The sequence below is a fragment of the Photinus pyralis genome, unplaced genomic scaffold, assembly GCF_008802855.1.
Source record: "Photinus pyralis isolate 1611_PpyrPB1 unplaced genomic scaffold, Ppyr1.3 Ppyr1.4_LG1, whole genome shotgun sequence".
NCBI lineage: Eukaryota > Metazoa > Arthropoda > Insecta > Coleoptera > Lampyridae > Photinus > Photinus pyralis.
Window position 1 is genome coordinate 30850510 of NW_022170249.1, and position 20972 is coordinate 30871481.

The following is a 20972-nucleotide window of genomic DNA, read 5'->3' on the forward strand; positions in this document are numbered from 1 at the left end:
TAATTTGAAAATATGCTCATTTTATTAAGCGCGCGCGCGTGCTATCTACGCGCGAAACGGTGCGGTTTCGCCGTATTACAGACAACCCACAGCTAATCTAATCTAATTTTATGAACCCTTGCTTATACGAACTGGTAAACAACACACCGCATCTGTATTGTCACGAAATCGACGTGGAAGTGTCGGAAAAGTGCTTTTCAATGAAGCCCCATTTAATACTAATATCGTTCCGCGACACATCACGCATAAACACAATGGAAAGATAATTTATATGCTCTTGTTGTGCATTTACATTTTACACACTTTGTAAACGACAAATGCTAAGATTTGATACAGCATTAACCCTTTACTTTCGCCTACTTCTCAAACCTTTGGAGACTATACAAAGTATTATAACGCAAATTTAACTACGCCATTTATTTATTTACAACTAATTAATGAATTTATAATACTCTGTAGATAGATTGATTCATAACAGTTAATAAATATGCTCTAATTAATGTATTCACTTGTACACGATGTATATCAGGTAAACACGAGCAGCGGCCATGTTGGAACTAACTAACTAAACATTTCAACTTGCATATATAGCAAACAATAATCGTTCTAGAACATTCCCGAACATTTTCGAATATTCTAGAAATACATCACATTTCCCGAAACGAATGCGTCATCAACTTGATGGCGCCCCGATGTCTCTCTTGATTTCTAAAATATTTGCGACAGTATTCTCCATTCACGTACCCATTGGACTAACTTGTCGATTGTTTGAGGGCAAGTGGGTATGATGTATATTCGAGTTCTTATTTGTAATTTGCATGCCATATAAAGTGCAACTAAATCATTAAGCTCACTGATCGGAATTTGAGTAGCAGATCAAATAACAGGGACTTCAATAGTACTGACAAAGAAAAATAGTCTTCTTCCCATGAATATTAAACCAAAGATTATACAGTCTGGTGCACTGCAAATGAAATGAATAAATTCATTATTTCTTAGGTTGGTGACTGCAGGGAAAAATCCTGAAACCCGTCCATTTTATATTTTAAAATTATATCATACTATGTAAAAATTTCATCCCTAAATTAATACTCTTAGAGTAAGAGGGGCAACCCCTACATTTTTAAATAGGAAGTAGGAGATTATCATTTGAAAGGTCTTCTAATTCTAGTCCTATATCTGACATTTAGGGATGATTCCTGATGGATAATAAACAATAATCCATGGGAATTCACCACAATTCTTTTTTCGCTAGTTGTTCACAACCTCCATCTTTTATTTATAGAATCGTTTATACTATTAGTTCAAAGGAAACGGGCATAGCAATATGTATACCGTTGCTAAATTTTGAGATCTCAGAATTATTTTTATGCTCGTTGTGTATTTAGATGGGCTAATGAATCAAAACTAAATCCCATTTAATAGGTCTGTTGAGAAATTAATAATGACCGGATCTGGAATGCACGGAACACGGTTCTGGATTAATGTCTGTTCAGCGTGAAAAGTGTTTCGTGAAATACAAAATCATGCTTTCATAAGGACAAGAAGAAGCACAACCAAGGAGCGAACTAAGATGGAGTTTACTTTAAAAGAATGGGGGCGACATCTAACGGAGGAATGTTACAACACCAACTACAGAGTGTTTAAATTTCTACGTTACCAATTTCGGTAAGACCTCTGAACATCTTGACATCCTCGGCTACGCAATGAGCCACAGCGTATTCTGCTGGTGCTTCAAACTAATCTTAAGATTTTTAACACAAAAGTGTGCCCTTTGCGTTCCAGAGTAATGTGCCATAAACAGAGCCAAACGATTTATTTGCACTACCACAGGTTTTCTTCGTGGTAGTTTCTGTATCCGATATACAGGGTGTTTTTTAAAGATGGGAAAGTACACACCTAGCATAACGCAATGTAAAGGCGTGGAGTTATTTAAAATGGACCATAGGGAAATTTACATTGCGCCAATTATTCTCAAATCTTGGCCTTGCGCTTAGTTATTTCACTGACAGATCTCGATCTGATTCTCAAACTGCATCAACTTAGCAGCAACATGTATTCCGCCGCTGGAAAAGCTGTTCATGTAGTACAATTTGTATAACAGTATATATATAGCATTAACTATGTATAACAGTTTTGAAACGGATTAATTTATAACAGTAATTATTATTTATTACTCACAATTTATCAATACATTTAACATAACACGAGCGGCAGCTTAATACTTCACTTGGCATCGTAGTTAAAACTAACTCTAAACACAATGCGATTTGCTCATGTAGCAAACGCGAACACTCCTGAACGTTCATGAATATTCTAGAACAAACACGTCATATTTCCCGGAAAAATGAGTCACATCCGCCTTAGATTCTTATCACCGATGACTGATCTTTCATGGTGCCTCGACGTCTATCGAGATTTCTAGAATATTCGTTACAATAGTTTTACTAAACTTACACGGTATAAAGCTCTAGATAGTTCTTCATTAATTTTGTCTTAGTGATTACGGATGCTTTAATGCGTGGTCTATCGGCAGGGAAATAAGTTAAGTGCGTAGGCATGCTAATGATTCCACGCTAAAAATTTATTCAGAACGAAGACAAGAGAGCGTGAATCCTCCCAATGCGTTGCTTTGAAATACAAAAAGATATGGTCGAGTAAAACGTGTTTAGTCGTATCTACTGTTGGAAAACTACACGTGCTTATTAATCAATACGAAATGTTAAGGCGAACCCCGTTATTGACGTGGCCGTTTTATTTTTGTACAAATCCGCGGTTTTAAATTCTCGTATTGTTGAAGACATAAATGTACGAAAACGGTGAAAACAGGTAGACTCATCCGTGCATAAAGAAAATCTAGGGAGAATAGCCGCAAACATATTTTCCGGCGGGATCCTTTACGAGTGTATGAGAAAGATGGTAGACGTGGAAATTGTTTTTCCCGGTGGATTGGTCCACGTGCGGCGTAATACTAAGATATGGCCAATAGCAGGTAGTTTTATATCCTGTACCGATGTTGCATATATAAGGGATCTCTCAATATTTTAGTACCTTGCCTCTTGAAATACACGACCTTCAAAACAAGACCTGAACGAACGAACTATATGAAAATTACTTTTCCGTCTCGACTTGTCGATACGCCATAAAAATGAAAATTAAATTAACAAGTAGGTTAAGTGCGGATTTGCTTATTAAAATTTATGATAAAGATATTATTCCCAATCCTTTGTCTGATTGCGACGGCAGGTAACATATTACACGTGTGTCTGTAACTATCATCAAATTTAACAGTTTCTTTTGAGTAGCTGTTCTTGTTCACCCTGAAACTTTCTGGTGAATCCGTGTTTGAGTCGGAAAATTCTTCGAACCGCGCTCGCCGTTATTACAGTCATCCGATCACTAACTCAACGTCCAATAGCAAACTACATAACTATAAAGGACTAATGTATGGTAATTTTGAAACTACCTTGTTTCAGGTGTGGAAAACACATGGATTTGTTGGGACACGGCCCCTCCTGGCAGCAGTTGTGAAACTAACGTTGCATATAACGGTAGGGGAGACCGAAGAGGATTGATACGTTGTTTAAAAACATCCGAGATTTTTGTGACAAATATTTGGATATATCTTGAGAGACACCACCTTCTTAGAACTCTTAGAACCTATAACAATGTTACATGAATGTAAACATGCTATACGGAAGGGACTAATTCTTTGATGACTAACGGTTCATATAAACACAGGACCCCAAACGGTTCGTTACCGATCTACAGGGTGTTGGTTCAAGATTTTTTCTTTCTTTATATCTCCTGCAATTTTTGAGATATTTCACTCAAATTTTAAATATAAGTTACGCAAAAGGGTTTACATCACTGGTCATGACAATGATATTGGATGTTGTTTTTTCAGGGGTCATGCTCCATTTTCTTCCCCTGAACTTTTTTTCGGTGGGCCACTAGGAGATTGTGAAACAAGAGCTTGGCTTTCTTATTTTTAAAAAAACTTTATGGTCTCTTGTAATGTTTTCGTATCTGTGACCGTTATAGAGGAAAAAAAATAAAAAATCAAATTTCGGTAGTTAGCCAAATGAAAATAAAATTTTTAAAATGGTCCAGTACGCCATGGTTTGATTTGGCTTGTTTTTATTAGTTTTGACATTTGACATTGAAAATTGTGTCTTGTGTTGGGATATTTTTATAAATTAGAGGTTTCATAAATTGTAATGTGTACGGTAGACCTAGGTCTTTGCGCTTCCAGAAATGTAGGACCAGTGTCACAGTTTGTGTACCAAAGCATTTTTCACGATTTTGAACCAGCTTTTGCCTTTTATCGTCCAAAAAAAGATCAGTGTTCAGTATGTAACGCATTTAAAGAGGCCAAGGAAAAAGATCCCTTAAGAGAAGGGCATGAAAAGCATAAACGAGCTGAAAAACAGTCCATGGATATGAAAGAAATGGACAAAAGGATTGCATCAGCAGAGCTGGGAAAAACGTTTAGAACCATAACGTTTGATATGCAGGCTATTCTACCAGTGTCATTTGCTGGTGATTCTCAAATTATATTACAAAAGTCATCTGAATGTTTACAATTTTACAATTTACGATGGATCTACACGAGATGGCTATTGCTACGTCTGGGATGAAACTTATGGCAGTAAGAGTAGTTATGAGATAGGGTCCTGTCTTTTTAAATATTTAGTAAACCTACCCAAAATAGTAAACCACGTTACGTCCTTTTCGGATACGTGCGGAGGTCAAAACAGGAATAAAAACCAAAGGTTGTAAAAACGTTACCACAGCAATGCTCTATGCTGTCAATAAAATCGATCATCTTCTAACCATCGATCTAAAATTTATGGAATCAGGACATTCTTACTTGGAAGCGGACCCTATGCACTCTACAATCGAGAGGGCTCGGGCACATAAAAAATTTTTTTCACTACTAGCGTCTGATGACATGATCATTAACCTTTTTTCCACTTGTAAAGTAGGCTTTCTCGACATTTGTTCAAAGTGGTTAATAATGTGGACATTATTAACTAGTAGTCAATAATGAGAACTGTCACGCTGTCACTTTTAGAAAACACAACCCGAAATTTCGCTCAATGAACGTTTAGACAATTTCTCTAAAATGAATAATTTCCACCATCCGCCATTTCCAGAGAAATTACATACCTAAAATTATCACATTTTGAAAGAATTTGATAATATCTCAATGACAGAACAAAATACGGCCTGTTTGACTTGTACTTCTACGTACTTGATTGACATGTTAAATTAATAAACAAAAAATTCGGTCCAACCGTTCACTTTCATCAATATAATATGTTAATTTACAGCACTTCAAGTGCTAGTAGTGAAAAAAATAGTATATATACCACGGTAGAGAAGTCTATTATTGCCTTCGCACCTTACAACCCTCGGCGCAAGCGCCTCGAGATGTAATCTTGGTGCTCAGGCAATAATACTGTACTTCTCTACCTTGATATATAATTTACTATTATAGCACTAGGAAGTGGTGTCTAATAATATCAGATGCTAGGATAAAACCTAGACCCTATCAAGTTGTTCACTTAAAGAACTCGGATTTTTTTAATTTGCAGAATCTTGTTGATGACGTTATGACAAACAGTACTTTAAATTGTGTTGGGAATAAGGTTGAACGGAGTTCTGTTCAGCTTACATCTAAATATGCCAGTCGCATTCCTATTTCTGACAAAAAGAAGAGTGACCTTGTTTATTTACTTAATCAAGAGATTATTCCCGAAGAGTACACCGATTTTGTTACTAGCCTTCCTTCAACATATGATGACACGCAGCTAGCAGTACACAACGAGGGAGACTAATCTGCAATGCAAATATTTTTAAAGACGTTTTTTCTTGTTTAGTACCCTAAGGTAATATATACGTTTGGGTAACACATATGAGTTAAGTGGAGCCGATTTTCGAAAAATATTTTTTTTTTCAAGTAGATGTGACGATTCAAATTTTTTCTATTGTATTATCAAACAGTTGTGTACAGATTATACAAAAAAATATAAATCGTTGAAAAACAAAACTTATTTTAATTGATATTACGTTTTAAACTTTATTTTTGTAATTATGCAAATTGCCTATTTTTCACTTAGCATTTTTGCGCGCTAGACCAAAGATGTGAGATTTGCATTTTCTCTGTTGCAAAAATACAAAAATTAGCTTTGGTAAGTGGTACGTCGTTATTTAAATATGTTCTTTAGTACTTGAGTAGATAGATAGATATTGAAGTACCTATTATGTATGTTATATAGATGGAACTGTCCCGTTCGCTCAGCCCTCTAATATCTGCTTCTTCTTCATTGGATGATGACATAAATATAACCGAGCGCAGGAAACGGATACGAATAATGCACTACATGGATACAATTACTTCATATTCAGATGAAGAGTTAAAACAACATTTCCATTCCGCTTAAAAAGAGAAACAGCATTAAAATTAATTGGTATTCACACCTCTATTCCTTTTCCATACTTTATACTTGATCTTTTAGTTATATCGCCCCAGTATTAAAGCCTATAAAGGAGATGGAATCATATTACAGCCGAAAAAGCCATTTATATCATAATCTGGTATTTGTCTAATATGGAAACATTTCGTCAAATATCTGATTGGTTCGACGTGACTTTGAGTTGTGCAATCGTAGTACTTGACTTTTTTGTTAACAACAGTTCCAAATTTATAAAATGGCCATCATAGCAAGAAGCCAAAGAAGAGGCTTATTATTTTGAAAAAAAAGGTATCGCCAATGTTATAGGAGCAATTGATGGCCGCCATATAAAAATACATAGACCTGTTACTCACGAATAAGATTACGTGAATAGAAAAGGTTATCATAGCATAATATTACAGGGTGTGATCGATTCAAAAATGAAGTTCATAGATGTTTCAACTGGCCATCCTGGATCAGTCCACGATGCGAGAGTTCTTAGAAAAAGTTACATGTATAATGCAGCAGTTGAAAACTATCAGACTACGTTTTTTAGTACCGCCTATGTGGGCGATTCTGCGTATCCCTCAATAAGATGGCTTGTGGTTCCTTATAAGGATAATGGGCATCTTAATGATGAACAAAGGGATTATAACTACAGGCATTCTGTAACTAGGATTATAGTGGAGCATGCTTTTGGAGCATTGAAAGGAAAGTTTAGAAGATTAAGATATTTTGAAAATTTAAAGCCAACATTTATCATAAAATGTGTTGTTGTCGCATGTGTTCTGCACAAAATATGTTTAATGGATAATGACATTACCGAAAAAATCTATGATGACGAAATAAATGAGTAACTTTTATTAAATATCTTTAAAGCAACGTGTAATTCATAATATATACTGTAATAATCTATGTTTGTCCTTTGTAACTTTTCAAAAACTTCTTTCAATAATTCTGTCTTTGATTTTTCCACTTCCACTCAATCCCAAATTTTCATGCAAATCGTGCATTTTGAAAAAAAACTGCCAGGTTTACTATTTTAAGTTTCGTTTCCTGTAATATGTTCGTACCTCGACTTTTCATATATTTATTTTAAAACAGTATTATTACATGTTGTCTGGTCGCAGGTTGAAGATCTTCTGACGTCTAACTTAATTCTAAATCTCCAACCTACTTTTACACACATTCTTTTCTAGCACGCAATCATTCTGTCAGCATTCATACCCAATATAATAGTACTTAATATTACTTAAATTAGGTTGCAATATATACAGTGTGATTACCTTAATTTACACCTTACAAAACGCTCTGAAAAAAGGGAACAGGAGGCTCCAAAAAGAAACCCAGAAAGTCCCAGTCGTAAAAATGTTGGTTTTAAGATGAGAAAACGTAGATTCTCCTGTAATTGGCGGAAGCTTCAGAAAACTAAACTTCAATCTACAAAAGAACCCAAACATTTAAGAAAGTAGGTACCTAACCTTAAAATATAAAAGTCACATTTTCCATTGTTGCTTTTAATGATATGTCAGACTATCAGAGATACAATGAATCCATTAGTTAGGCGAACACATGGGTGCATGAAAGACGGTCAGACATATTTTATCGCAATGAACCTGTAGCAAAAAAAAATCAATTCAATAGAAAGTTAAAAATAAATCCGCTTTTATCTTTAATGTATACCTATTAATTCATGCATGATTGAATATGCATGTCGTCACCAAATTTAGTAAACGAACCAAAAATGACTTCGTGCCGTGACCAGGATTCGAACCTGGGTTACTACGGCCACAACGTAGGGTCCTAACCACTAGACGATCACGGCTACCGAAGTAGTGCACGGAGGTGTAAACTGCAGTTATTTGGCGTTCAATTTATAATGTATTGTAAATCAAGGCTGACCTACTTATATTGCTATACCTAGCTGTTAGTTTACTTTCCAATTTAATTACATTATGTATACGTTAGCCGCTTTCGTAATCGCTACTATTAATGGACGAAATGGTCTAATTTTGCCAAAAAAATGATAAACATTCTTTGTTGATTAAAATAAATTAAAAGTTATTAATATCCGCTATCTTCGTAATTCATCTATTACAAGTGCTTACGTTTAGCTAACATGATAGCGGTATTGATAATATGAGGAAACTCGCTAGTAATCGTATCATTAGTGTTAATTATTATACTTACACGTCAAAAAGTGTACACTTTTGCCGTGACCAGGATTCGAACCTGGGTTACTACGGCCACAACGTAGGGTCCTAACCACTAGACGATCACGGCTAAAGAGTGCTATGGAAGTGGCCCATCATGTAACAAACATGCAGTTTACATTCAGAGTTTTTAATTCTTATTTAATGTTTTCAGTTCTTCAACTTAAATGAAATTATGCACGATATTGGGCCCGTAAAAGCAAAATTGGGGTTGAAACGAGGGTTGAAAGAACATAACGCAATCGCCGGTCCTCTAGCTCTTAAGCTAATTTTTTTAATGCATTTTAGAGAACAATTTAGTAGTCTTCACTCGCATGTTTTTATTTGTGCTGTACTTGTAATGGGCTTTTTTATATAAAACTTAAGTAATTGAATCGTGTACGGTGACCTCTTTACAAAGTCCACCCACATTTCCACATATGAAAAATGTAATTGCCCAAATTTGATGCCTCAGTGTTTAATTCATAGCAAAACTAAACAAAATTAAAATTCCAATTTCGCGAGACCATTTTCAAAATTAAGTTGCGAAAGTAGCAGTTCACGTTTAAAATAGCTCGGTTTTACAACTTCTTTTCAATTTAACTGACAGTTAATTCCTATGGAGGTAAAAGTAATGAAATTATTATCATTATTATTATTACACAAATACTACGAGTGGACTTGATGGCAACTAAAAATACACAACAATGTAAAAGATTCAGGATTTTCAGTGTGATCTCAGTTGGCTTTAATTCCACCCCTGTTCCATACAACAAGTTTTGGACCTCGAAGAATCTGTGCGAAAAGAGGAGTGGGGGAGGGGGGTATTGCAATTCTTTTTGACAACTTTCTTGATATGTCAAAGAATAGAAAAATAGACTATTATTCTTTATTGATGACGTGTAAAAGGTACGGAACTTCCGATCGAATGGGAGTGAAGCGGCGTATGGAGCGAAGCAAGGAGGCACAAAACAATACAAATACACCGGACTCAAAGACGAAACTGAAAAATACGATGAAAAGTTATTTATTTATTTATTTATTTATTTATTTATTTATTTATTTATTTATTTATTTATTCATTTATTCATTCATTCATTCATTCATTCACACTCACTCACTCACTCCCTCACCTACTCACCCCTCCACCCACCCATTACCATTAAATAAGTAAAGTGTAGGAAAATGTTTTTGTTTATTTGCTCTTGATTTAATACATATGCTTGTTATCATAAATTTGAATTGGCAGGGCCTTGTGCAATAATGGTCTAAATGTGTTCATTCAATCACATTATTTGTTTGATTTATATGGGGGCGTAAATTATTTCTTGAGTTTGTTTTTGTTTTGCCATAATCTTTTATTAATTGGTAATTGATGATGTCTATGCTGAAAAATAGCATAATTGGTTTTCGAGCCAAAATAAAACGAGTAAACCTCTAAAGCCATTATGACTTGGCATGCGAATAAGAATGATTCTCTCAGATTCGGTAGAGCGCGATTTAGTGAGTGTCGTGAATGGCTCTTTTCAGAACTAACCTTTGTTCGAAAATGTTGGCTAGCCGTGCCAGCCTCACAAGGAGTTTCAAATGGTTTCGACTGGAGGCCATAGAACTAACGCTTCGAGATTGCTGTTTGCTTTGTTCTTGCTTAGTTTAAAAACCATATCTATTAATTGCAGAGACTTGCTATAACTAGACTGCGCTTAACGTATCTAAGGTGTTGTCGACACAGTATGCAACACACAATGCACCGCGGGGCAAAAATCGCTGAGATGATATGCAATACAATGAAATAAGCCGTTATTTTAGATGTTCCGTTCATTAATCATTCTCGTGATTAGCTCGAATTAGTGAACAGATAAATTTCTGTTGAGAATAAACCAATAAACTTAGGTTAAGTGCCTATCAACATGTACTCTGTCGATAAATTTTTAAATAATATGCTGATTTTCAACGGATAAAAGTTTAAAGGGCCAATGGATCAGAGCCATTCGAAGAGAAAAATTTACTCCCACCATAGTGCATTTGCGGGGAATGAAGCCGATTTTAGAAAGGTACCTACGAAGGTGTTAAAAAATAATGCAATACCGAGCGTTTTCGACTTTCCCATTCACTTAAAATAACGTAGAACTATTATTCGACATCCTTTACCAGCAAGACAACGGCAATACTATTTGCCTATTAGGTATAGACGTAACTAAGTACTTACTGGTACTAAGTATATTTCAGGTTTTGTTACAAGAAAAATAGCTAAGTCTGTTAAATGTTCCATATGTGCAGATGCGATATTCGCATCAGAGAGTCATTCAAAGCTTTTAACTAGAAAAAATCGTGGAGGATTGTTGCACGTATCAAGCGATGCATTAAAAATTTGCCAAATTGCGGAAAATGTGTTCAGGTTTTTCATTCAATCCACACCACACCGCGTTGTAAACAAAATGGTTATCAGCAGTCTAAGAAAAATAAATAACAGTTACAGCCCATTTGGGTTTTTGGATAAGCATATATTGAATCAAAATCCGCTAAATAATCATATCTTACTACTTGCATCTTTAGTTTTAAGAGTATATTTTCCCATACGTGTTCACCACCAAAATACACATATAAATCAAATTAGGACTAGTGTAAGGCAGTTATATACCAATTTAGTTCAAATAAAATACCAACAAATTCGATTAAAATAGTTAACAGCTATATGTTATCTTTTTTTGATACTAAAATTTAGAATAAACATGGCTAAAGCAAGCTGCAGAACGTACGTCTGCCCCGCGATGAACAGTTGGTTGCCTATCCTATCTTGACAACAGGCGTTTATAGTAAAATCTACGTTACGTCTTTGAATATAAAATTAGGAAGAAGTCTAGCCTAATGGGAACTTGTGGTTCCGTGACAATCGGTGGAGAGGTAAGGTGTACCTCTCCCACTTTTATAATAATATAATCGGTTTTAGAGCGAATTTATGCTCCGAATTGCGTTTGCACTGAAGATTTCAATACTGTAATCTTTTGTTGGTACGTATAATAGTCGCGCGCACTTTAAATGAAAACGCTGCCGATACCAATTGGGATACAAAAAATTTTATAGAACAAAAATTAGAGACAATTAAATTTACTATAAAAAAGTCCGCGACGGCATATATCTATCTTTAATCGTTTAGCCATATCAACCATTTAAAGTTGCGCATCTTGATTGCGTTGGCATTCATAGTATCTTTGATTGCTTATCATATATTAAGGGTTGAAGATACATATATGCCATTTTTTGTAGGAAATTAAATTCTCTACAATTTATCTTTTATAACTTTTTTTGTATCTCTTTTTGTTTTCTCAGCGTTTGTAAAAAAATGTACGCACATAGTAATTTTGAACATTTAATAAACTTTTTAGTTAAAAAAGAATCTGGCGTAGGTACGACGCGAACCCTTGACCTACATGTAGTTATAATTTCAGGTACTTTTGGGGGTTCCGGTTGGGATGATCGAAGCGTTGTAAAAATTGAAACTAATTTTATATTCAAAGGTTACGTGCGGTCTAGTTATAACAAGTCTCTGATTAATTGGTACTTTGACATGATCTTTGCGTAAATGTCAAATGTGATTATTTTTCGCAGCTCCTGAATTCTTGGCGGGCAACTGAGCTCTAAAATCTGACCACACCCCTATGTATTATTATTGAGAAACAGGTTATGTCTTGGATGGTGGCACAGCATTTTAAATATTGATGTAAAGTCATCATTATGAGGGAAATAAGATTCCCCGATGTTGTCGTGCAAATTGAGAAGTATCATAATGAAATTGTGAAAGAAGTAAGAAAATTGAGTGCATGACATGGAAGCTTTTAATTAATAGCTCTTTGTTTCCGTCCTTGTAAATTGTATCAATGTCCCTAGAGCTACTCTCGTGTTATTAAGAGAGGGCCTCCCTGATTTGAATTTGGATTTGAATGTTTTTGTACACAACGCATTTACTACAATTTGACCCCATCCCCTCACTTCATTTATGTTTTATTTATGTTGGTTTCATCGATCCTCCGAGCGATACACTCTCAAGCAACTCGTTTCACAACACAACATAGGTCCTACTGCTAGAAAGGTTTATTACTTGACGTTTTGGCGGCAGCTTTTTTTGTTTTTGGTTGCGCGATCGCTTCTCGGCTACTTTCTGGGTTTATTACAACATATAAAAGTCACGTGCCATAATAACCAAATTAAGTGTAAATTATATTTAACGACAGACGCCGAAACTAAGCCTCAAAATAGTTAATCCACCACTTTTATTTTTATTGCTCAACTCCACATCTACACATTAGGCATACTTTTCATTTGATATTTTCAATTTTTTATTTTTCCATTTTGATTGTAGTAGGGATTAAATTTAATTTAATTTAACTCTGCTTGCATACAATTAATTTTCATTCGTCCAGAAGTAAGAGATTATGCAGAAAAGAGAGTAATTGGCCATTCCTGCTGGAGGACTATCTTTGTGATTAATATTCAGTTACAAGTAAAGTGAAATTTAAAATTCCGTTGTTTGGTATTCTTCAATGAGTATTTCACCTTAAAAGGCCTGCATTGAATTATTTAAGACTTCCCCTTGTACAGAATACAGGTATAGAATACGAAACAGTATAGCGTAAACGTTGGGAAAGCACTTATCGAAGGCGACACATTTTTATATTTACATATTAGGAATACGTATGGGGTATAATTATTGTGGGTGGGCGAGCCGTACATGAAAATAAAATAGGAATACGCTGTGCTCGACATAAAATTTTGGAAACCCAACGCATAGAAAGGATTCTTTGAGTGTATATTCAAGTTTATAAGTAGGATAAAGGTAGAGGGTTGCGGGTTAAAAATGAGTCCGATTAGGGCCTCTAGGGGGAAGTTACATACTCTCATGCACATATATCTCCCTTGTTTCGTATCAACCCAAAAAGTTACTCGTCCTAACCCACTCTATTTCGTTTGCTTGACTTTTCCAATGCTCATTTCTTAAATATACAACACTTTCTCGACTGTCCTCCAGAATTGCTAATCAAAGGGCGAGACCTTGTTTTTAAATTTTCATCTCTACTATTTTTGTTATATCCGCCCTTCAGCTACGTATGAGCACAAAGCGAAAGTATACAGTCGTATTAAATTTAAATTCTGCATTTTTTAGTTTCAATTATATGATAAACCAAATTTCTTTCGTTAGGTTAGGATTTAGGCACAAAGGTCTAACATCTAGGAAATGGAGTGGACCAAGGTAGTTACTGACCAGAGCAAGTAGTAGAAAAATCACACTAATTAGCTAATGTCAGATAGATAAAATTCCACGTTAATACATTTGTTTCAATGGAAACTATCAGATATAGTTAACAGTAACAAAACTAACCCTTAGACATCAATTTGAGATTCCAGTAAAATTATATAATAAGAGGTACGTATTTCCACAGATATATTGTGTATATCTGTGGTAGTTCGAAAGCTTGCACTAACACGTGAGATACTTTAGTAACGGTTGGAATCGTTTAGATTATTTGTTTTAATTAAAATACTAACTCAACCAGCAACAGTGGTTTCGAATAATACAATGAAATATCGAGACAAACAACCTCCTGTAATTATGACCCTAAATATCTCATTTTACGGTAAGACTAGTTTGTCTGGCATGGATCCTTACAAGGTGTGTCGTTTCGAACCTGTGCAAACCACATCTTTAAATGTAACTGACTGGAATCACTGCAATTCTTGTAGGCATCGAAGTCATAGAAAGTAAAACAAAAACGCCAATAAACCAAAATAAAACTTGTTTATTAAATTTTATTGTTTCGGGGTGAAATTCGACAGTTGTTATTTGTTGGTTTTCAAAACCCCTACCTGCAAACTAATCAACAAGGCGTGTATTAATTGACCTAAATTTCGCAATGGCAATGCCCTACAACTATCTGGCCTAGAATATTTCGACGTCGCTGTTTCTATTGCTTGTTCACAGTATGCGGCTGAAATCCTCTACGTCTTCTTTATTGAAATGATAAAAGAACTATTTAATCATTGGTCACGATAATTACTTGCAGTGAGTGCACTTGTTTCTTTTCACAAATAAGCTAACGTGACTTGTGAATAATAGATACTGAACTCATACCATTTGTTTTTCACAGTAAACATTATTATTATTATTATTATTATAAAGAAATTTACCACAAGGCACACCTGCGAATTTCATACAGTTTAAATGTCTGTTTAAATAAACCAATCAATTTGATTTGTCCATCTTTAACCAATTAACCAATCAAAAACGACATTATCTGCGGGGTGATCAGTTTCAAAATAAAAAAAATTACAAACTAAAATTTTGCGTGCTATCACAGCAGTGGGTACATAATATACCCTTTTGATGAAATAAAATACCATGAAAAACAGTAAAACTAGCCGTAACTACGCTTAAAGCCGTTTGTTGGTTTTGTAATTGGTTTCATGCATAGATGCAACACTACACGATCTACATCCCTATTTTAAGGCCCCTCTTGGTCCCAGGAAGAATCCTATTGAACTTATATAGGTCAAAGATCAACAAAGCTTCAATTGTATCGCTATATCTAGGACCAAATAGGTCCTTGAAATCGAAACATTGTCCGTCCTAATAACTTGTAATGGTCCTAGGGGTCTATCAAGCCTACACCGAAAAAGTTGACTTACCCTATACTTACCGTTGGCAACTCTGGGAAAAAACTACGAGCAGAGCCACCTACCTATCAAGCCGAAACGATAGACGTTTCGCGGCACTTTTGAATTTGGATGGCAGTCGGCTCGATATGGGTGGCACGTTGTGCAATCGGTTCTTGTACGTATTGGGACGTGAGACATAAATTAAATAAAAGACAGAACTTGTGTGCGTAAGAAATGACAAGAACAAATAAATATATTACGCACACCACAAGACTATACCAGGGAAACCTTCTACGGGACAAAAACCCCGGCAAAGGCCACACAAATACATGAAATAAGTCACCTACAGCAACGAAATGCAAGAGAAAGTACACATAAATAAAACATCTCAAATTGTATGATAAATCTCAGGTAATCGAATGAAATGCAATTAAACAAATTCATAAAAACCAAACACACGAGACGTCATAAATGCAGTGGAAAACATGATGTACGAAAATCCCCTAGTATTCGGCATCTGCGCAAAACGGTCGATTGGTTATATGCACACAAGAATTTCCGAGCCCGCGAGTAATGGCACGCGTTCCCTGTTTCGCAATTTTTCTTTTGCTCGTTCTGTTTTTAAAGTGCAATAATTGCAGGTAGTAATCATTCAATTCTTTCTCATGCTAACCATTAATCTTTGAATTTCATCTCAAAATTTGTATTATTATGCGTTATTTGCATTATGCATGAAATATATCTGCTTACTGAAAGTATGACGTGCTCCGAGCTTTTGTTTTTATTACCGTTACTGAGTTATGCTTCATTGTTATACTGTACAGGTGGTTATGCATTTATATTACTTTATTATATATTTATTTATGTATGCACATTTAATTACAAGAAAAATAAATATTATTATTATTATTTCTTTTATTGTATCTAAAGAATTATAATTTCCTATTACAAGGGCACAAACGTGCTAAAACAGTGCGTAATACTTTAACGAAAACAATTTAACAAAAAAAATAAAGATATTAAGATAATTATGAGACATGAGAGAAAAAAAAAGTTGAATCATTGTGGTTTTACAAATTATATAAAAAAAATTACTCATTTAATAGGAATGATCGCGCTCTCAACATAGAGGTGACAAAACCACCCATCGAAAAGAGTGTGTTATATGAGTCCGACTCCAGAGCATTGGCCAGCTCAACCAGGGAGTTTATCTCTCCTAGCTAGCTTGAACGAATATGACTGTAGAATGGGCATTGAAAAAATAAGTGTTCTATAGTTTCACGTTGGTTAAGGTTACATATTGAGCAGATTTCCTCCTGGGAAAAATAAATAAATATTGTAATTATTGTAAGTCAATTAGGTCAGTGGCCGAAAGTAGCGGCAGTCGGCGGCAATCTGGATGTGATATCAAAGGATTGGACGGACGGACTCGATCGCCACCACAGAATACGGCCTTTCCCGTGGTCAAGGTCCATGGTGCGAAACGGTGTCGAACGTAGAGTGAACGGCAGCTCCAGGAATCGGACCAATTCAGCGAGTGGCAGGGGTCACTTCGGATGAACTAAAACAAAATTACGGCGCGCGGTCCATTTCAAGCACTTACTGCAATTATTTAAGGGAATGTTTAGGTTGACGGTGCATAGTTAAAAACACCGCGAAAAGGAGTTCTTAATTAATTCACCGATCAATAAAAAATCAGGAGTTTAGTTACAAGGGAACGTGAGACACATATTTTACAACAATTACGTCATACAAACATTATTCTAATAAACATCTCACTCTGTGAACGCGTTAGATTTTAATCTTTTTAAGTCGTCATGTACGATTATATTTTCTATATTACATTTACATTGAATCACAACTATTTTCACTTCCTTAGTTTGCACGAACTCAGAGACGGTTTTCTATTCTCCAGTCCAGTTTCATAATTACTAGTATAGTGTAATTGTATACCAATTTTCTTAAATCGTTTAATTTGGTAATGTTGTATGAGAAATATCAATATCTTAGTTGACTAACGGATTACCTGCTTTAAACATATTGTAAGTTGAGTATTTTTTTAATTTTGCTAATTTTGATAGATTTACTTTACGTTTGCGTGCTATTATATTGCTTCAATATCCATGTGCTATGTTACTTTTTCAAGGACACCGTTTTATGTTCGATCTTTGTTCATTTCAATTTGAATTTGGTATACGTACTTAAAGTTTAATTCAAAATTCAAAATTAAATATAAATATTAATGATCCGTTGCTGTTTTGGTATCTATCTTATGATGTCTGCTGCGATTATAAAGGCCAATTCTCACCTAAGCGATGCATTGCAGCAGCAGCACTGCGGAGCGTCAAAATCTCTGTCGGGAAAGCGTTGTATGCCGCGTCGCTACGGCGGCGCTGCTATGTAAAGAATTGATAAGCAGCCTCTCCTGCCGCGGGGAGGCATACATGCGCAACCATTTTATTGATAATAAATAAAAGAACTAATTGACAAATGGAATTCACTTTTAGATAAACCCGCCTTATAGAGCAGATAGAAATAATAATTACATTAATTAAATTAATAAGAGTAGTCTTGACTTAATTTTTTTAGGCAACCCATTTCCAATGTGTTTGTTTGCATATTAGATTGCTAAAAAATGTAGTTCGCTCGGTAAACAAATGAGCGAAAGTTGACCTGATGGGGGATCTTATACTATGTTCTAAATTTGCCCCCCGGCTGCAATTCAAATGTAATTCTGTATGAGATTACAAATAACTGACCTGCGTTTAGCACCACGTAGTTAGTATATGAAATTTTATAAACTTCAATTAAATTTACCTTGTATATACATGTGATTGACGTTATTGGCAAACTAAACTAAAGTTATTGTAGCAAACTTACTACATCTCAGACATAAAAGAAACTATTTAGTTCGAAACAGTAAGTATAAGTTTTTAAACTAAATTCAGCCATTACATTAATCCTTCAAGTATACCGCTGTACGCCATCTTAATTCCTTTTTGTCGTACTCACAAACATATAGCTACGGTTTATGAAAATTATCAATTACGGAATGTACGGCAGTTTCTCCAGGAGCAGATGCTCCTTTTATATTTATGCTTAGATTTAGTTATTAGGATTTTACTTGTTGCGAACAAAGTTTCCGTGTTCGAGGGTTGTTTTATAATCTTTTAATGCTCATGTCACAATCTGAGGCGTACAGTTATAAACTGAATAAGTTGAGGAGACAATTAGGGTTTATAAGTGAACGCCATACAATCACTGACGAAATAAAGTCCGTGCTGTGTACCGAATAACCTGCTAATTATCGAAGAACCGTACGTGTGGTTGAAGTAAATTATAGGTAAACTAATCGCGCGTATTTAACTTTATACCTTCAATTAACATCACGACCATCTAAAAGTTCCAGCTCAAATCTAACTCGGATTGGTCGTGAAGCTCGTAATCTTACCCCACTCCTTAGTCAATAAAAATGTTTATGAGTTGAAAATTAACGCCAGCTTGCTATAAATTACTATAACAGATTTAATTAATACCGGCTTTTCTCGGAGTTTATCGTTTCCCGACAAGTTTAATATGTAAGATACTGAGCACAACTCAAATTTGGTTTCAATTATTTTGCAGACTTAACTGCACGAAACGTATTCGCGTAAATTGCGCCTACTTTATGCTATCAGGAACGTTTCTAAATTAGTTTTATAATGTAGTGTAAACGTAAGGTGAACGTTCATTTATTAGTGAAGGTTCGTCTTAGGTAAAGACGATCTTCCGCGGGCGTTTGATGTGATAAGGGGCGCACCACCCCTTACATTTGAAATTAATTTTTTGCTCACACAATATTTGCTGTATAGCAACATGCTTTGATCAAGTGTTTGTTAAGGATGAACTGAGTATTGTGAGGGTACTGCACAGCCCTTTTTGTCTTAGAACAATAATATACATAAGTTGAAATTTTATTTATTCATTACACTAATGCACAGCCACGCTTATAAATTAACATTCAAATTAATAAAAATTGCAGCCTTTTCTGCTCCAACAAATGTTCGTATTCTTGCTGGTGATTCTGCCACTATCGTCCCTAATAATTTTGTCACTGGAGTTTAATGCTCAGCGACTCTTCTATATGACTCAGTATTAATAAGGCACGTCAACCTCCGTGTCATTTAATAGTCAGGATATCAGCAGAATCATTCACGAAAGCAATGTCCTGTATAAAGGTCGACATCCTTCAATTTCAAGTAGCTTGCCACTAATGTAGGTGTTTTGGATACAGTATTTACTCATAGACATAGCTTTTGGACGCAATGCTGCATATTTTCCTTAAATTGTTAAACAATTAAAATTGTTTCCTTCAGCACCAGTAACAACAAAGGCACGCGGTTTAAAATTGTTCGTTTTTCTGATACAGCTAATATACTTCATTTATCTTCAATATCAGTGGGTTTAGGCTTATTTTGAAGCCTGCGTCAAAATGCAATATGGACTTTCTACAAAAACGGTCACTTACATTTCAATATGCAACAAAAAATTGAATAAATGTGCCTAAAAACTGGCGAGACGCAGAGTTTGCGTCATCTGGTTGGCTTACTGCGTTAAAACGTCATCCAACTTCGTAAGCCTAAGCAACAAGTGAAACAGATGATCGCTTTGCCATTTCAAAAATTTGGGTTTGAATTTGTAAATTTATTCTACATATACCGCTTCATAGCGAACGTGAACGAACGTCGGTCTGGAAATAAAAGCGATAACAATATGTGTCCATTTTCTATAAAGATGTGCCTTTTCAGATAAATCGCCCAGGAGACGAGATTCCAACGAGACCTTTCATTTGTGAAAGTTTATAAAGTGTTACCAATTTTATTTGGAGTGACAACAAAAACGTTATTGATATTTATTAATCGCGTCTTAGTAATTGAAATCCGATTGGTGACAGTGTGAGTTACCTGCATGTTTAATTTTATGGTAAACGAAGTTAGCCTAGGCTCATAAACAATTCCGAGTAGTAGGAGCGCTTTTGAAACCAAAGCGCGAGTAAATAAACAACACTAAAACTAATTGTGATAAACAGACAAGTTTTTTTCGGATCGCTAACAGTAACGGCTGGTTAAAGACAAGTTCCGCAAAGTTAAGTGACGTCATTGGAGCGCGTCTTATGCGATAAATTAAATTTTGTATACACAGTCATACTGCAGGGTATTTATCTTTATCCGAAACAAAATTAATCAATTAGGCAAAATTAATATCAACACAGCGAAACATTGGCATTTTATTCCTATGCGTAATCATGATCTCTAGTATTACTTTCCAGAAGTTGTAGCCGATTTGCATGGATTCGCAATTCACTCGAACTGTTCTTCCCCCAAATTTTGCATTTATCACGAACTCGACTGTACGATCGAAGCGATCTGTTTCCATGTTTCTAAAGGCATTCTAAGCGGCATTTTCAAAGGTGAGATAAGATCAGTTTGTTACAAGAAGAGAATATTACCCACGTTAATAACTTTATGGTACGGTGCTAAAATAGCTCAGTTAGTGAAACCACGTAGCTGCTATATTAAATTACCTGCACCGTTGACTGGTCATCCAGACTGAGGATACAGGGTGTTCAAAATAGGGTATTTTAAATTCAATGATTTGCCATTTTAGTAATTCATTAAATTGTTTATAT

At 35.2% G+C, this 20972-nt stretch overlaps 1 long non-coding RNA gene and 2 other non-coding genes across 3 annotated transcripts; 1 reads left to right on the forward strand and 2 right to left on the reverse strand.

The window, feature by feature from the left end:
* Positions 1-5430: 5430 nt before the first annotated feature.
* LOC116179146 lies at positions 5431-7338 on the forward strand. Its single transcript, XR_004146964.1, has 3 exons — positions 5431-5894; positions 6285-6476; positions 6525-7338. It is a non-coding gene; the product is annotated as an uncharacterized LOC116179146 (long non-coding RNA).
* An 876-nt stretch (positions 7339-8214) lies between these two features.
* On the reverse strand, positions 8215-8286 carry Trnah-gug. Its single transcript has one exon. It is a non-coding gene; the product is annotated as a tRNA-His (tRNA).
* Positions 8287-8672: 386 nt separating this feature from the next.
* Positions 8673-8744, reverse strand: Trnah-gug. Its single transcript has one exon. It is a non-coding gene; the product is annotated as a tRNA-His (tRNA).
* Positions 8745-20972: the final 12228 nt, after the last annotated feature.